The sequence below is a fragment of the Peromyscus eremicus genome, chromosome X (genome assembly GCF_949786415.1).
Source record: "Peromyscus eremicus chromosome X, PerEre_H2_v1, whole genome shotgun sequence".
NCBI lineage: Eukaryota > Metazoa > Chordata > Mammalia > Rodentia > Cricetidae > Peromyscus > Peromyscus eremicus.
Genome location: NC_081439.1, coordinates 28,357,167 through 28,360,122, shown reverse-complemented (window position 1 = coordinate 28,360,122; position 2,956 = coordinate 28,357,167). Strand labels below are relative to the sequence as shown.

General features: G+C 43.0%; 1 non-coding gene across 1 annotated transcript; it reads left to right on the top strand.

The window, feature by feature from the left end:
- Nucleotides 1-719: 719 nt before the first annotated feature.
- On the top strand, nt 720-792 carry Trnav-uac (transfer RNA valine (anticodon UAC)). The gene has a single exon. It is a non-coding gene; the product is annotated as a tRNA-Val (tRNA).
- The last annotated feature ends 2,164 nt before the right edge of the window (nt 793-2,956 follow it).

The following is a 2,956-nucleotide window of genomic DNA, read 5'->3' as shown; positions in this document are numbered from 1 at the left end:
CATTTGAATTCTTCATAACCTAACAATCACGAAATAATCATTTTCATTTGGCACCAGGCCTCTCAAGTTATGTGATGTGGCTGGTGCTCTTTTCCTCTGTGACAACCACAAAGAGTTGGCCTGCATACAACCACTGCTTCTAGCCCTAGACAAGCGGGACCGAAGGAAAGCCCTGAGAATTTGATCCCCTTGGTGACTTCAGGAAGGGAATAATGTTGGGAAAGATAAGGGGGCTGCAGCCTTGGACCATTTCCAATCCTGGCAAGTCAGATGCCATCATAAACATGACCCCAACCACACTCTGCAGTGCCTGATTCTTCAGCTTGGGCAGTTGTGTTCTGGCCTCATGCCCAGAGCTAAGAGCCTAGACGCTGCCGCCAGCGGCGGACTTTTTGATGACTTCAGTCCGGTCGCTCTAAGTGGGAAAGAAAGACACAGCTGAGGATAGGTAAAACCCCACCCTTCGGAGGGCCTCGCCACTGCGGAGGGAAAGTTTGGAGTCAGGAAGTTAGAGGGACCCAGGTTTCAGGTGGCCGCGACGCTGGGGCCACAAGGTGGGCTATCTGCTAGAATGCCTGAGCCTAAGGGTCAAAATCTGGCTTTGAACTCCGCGCCTCTGAAGAGGGGCGGGGCTACGGCAGAGGGCAGGGTTTCCTGTGGTGCTGCTGCGTGTGGCTGCACCCTCTGAAAAGGCTTGTAATCAAAGGAGCAGGCATGTGGGTTCCATAGTGTAGCGGTTATCACGTCTGCTTTACACGCAGAAGGTCCTGGGTTCGAGCCCCAGTGGAACCACGGTAGCGATTTAAACGTTTTTCATAAGTAGCCTGCATAAAATAAAAAACCGGAGACTATTTTTCTCTTTCATCTACCTATATTATTCCTAACAGCTTTATATCGCAGCCTCTATCGCCAGATCCGAGGAATAACCCAGAGTGGAGGCAGGGCGGCTTGGAGCCTCAGCTGCTGTTTATGTCACCTCCGAGGTCTGGGATACTTCACCAGGAGCGCCCTGCAGCAGCCTTTCTTCCTGAGCCAGAACAAGTTGACCGCCAAAACTTCCCACGAAAATATGTCAACAGAGCCACGCTTTGATTGCAGCTGACGTTTTTAAAGGTTGATTATGATTAAGTATTTAATATCTTATTAAACTCTTTAATATCTTATTCAGCTCTAAAATACAGAGCAAGAACAGTGTAGCTGGAGGGTTAGTGGAATGAATATTCCTCTTTTTAAGAATTCATATACAGTTTAGAATAAGTGTCATGCTTTTAAGTTTATTAATTAAATGTAGTTTTGGACAATTTCATGCATGTATATAATGCATCCTGATTACTCTCACTCCCACCCATGTGTTGATTGATGATGAAATATTTCTCTAGTTCATCTTTGCTCCCATTATTACAGTTCTGTTGCAGGGAGAACTTCTTTCGAGGGGGTGAAGGGACGTTTTTATCTTTGACAAAAGTATGAGTGAAAGGTTTCTGGGGTCCTGGGGGTCAAGGGTGAGATGATGGTAGCAGAGAACTAAACGGGGAAAGAGAAACTTTTAGGTTTTTGTTTGTTTGTTTGTTTGTTTGTTTTTGTTTTTTCTTGGCTTCTCTTACCCCCAGTTTTGATTATACAGTATATGAATTTACATCTTTTTCTAACTCAAAAAAAAATAGGTAATGTGATTTTCTGGTTAACAGTCAATTTACTCTTTTTAAAACCTCAACCATTAAAATGCACAGTTAGTTACTGTTAAGTATTCAGGTTGCTGTGAACTGATTTCCAGAAATTTTTCTTGCAAAACTGAATCTCTACATCCATTCACCTTGTTCCTCCCATCAACTTTATTTTTAATGGCCATGTAATAATGGTAGCTGAGTAAGCCAGACATTGACCTAAGTACTTTGTTTTGTTTTGTTATGCTGAGAACCAAATGCGTGCCGTCCCCCATATTCCTTCCAAACAAGGCTCTCCATCCTAAACTAAGGTACACCTACAGCCTTACTACGTGTTTTGTGGCATCATCTCATTTCAACTTCAACAGAATTCTGTGAAGTAGCTATTATCATCATCATTTTACAGACAGAAAATTTGCCTCGAGGTCACACCATTACAAGTGGCTGCTATGGGATTTCCTCACAGATCAACTTGGGAATCTGTGCACTTAGCCAGCTTCCTAACCTTGGACGTTCTGATTATTTCCATGTTGTCATTCTCGTAAGTAACTCAACACTGCACATCCTTGTGTAGAACTGAGCCGCCACCACCAAAAACAGTGTTTTCCTGAGTGAGCGGGTGTCAACATAGCACCGTGTTCTCCTGGGAGAAAATACTATGACACTTCCCTGCAAATAGAGTCTGTGAAATTGTTCAAGGTCACTCCCTAGAAAATGATGTCGGAGAAAGAATTAGGGACCCACGTCTGACTATAGTTTCCATTTCCTTCCATTACTTGTTTTACATTTAAAGGGACTAACACCAGTCTCTTCTTGCTAAACCAACCTTCAGGCCAACAGTATCTTCTGAGACTTCCTGTTGAGGCAGGGAACTATGCGGGTTAACTAGAGGGGGGCTGAGTGGAATAAGATGCTTAGTGGGGCCAGTGGCTCAAGTTAATCGCCTGCTCCTAGGCCAGCTCCCCACTTCAGTTAGGCAGAGCTGTGGCCAAGGACAAGGAGAAAATGCAACGCAAGATTGAAGGCTTCTTCTTATTACTTCTCTTTGGCTATGAAGGTATGTGCTATTCTGCCATTGACATTTATTAAATATTTAATAATGTGATTTAATAGAAAGTAGTTGACAAATAGAAATACAAACTGAATAATAAAAATTATTGGATAACAACATGTAATTAGTTAACAGGTTATTAATTTTAAAAGTCATTTTTGTGTGGCTATGTTTGTCACTGTCTTGCTACTGGCTTCCTGGTTCCATGAGGAGCCCTCTAAAGTTCAAATGATGTTTATAA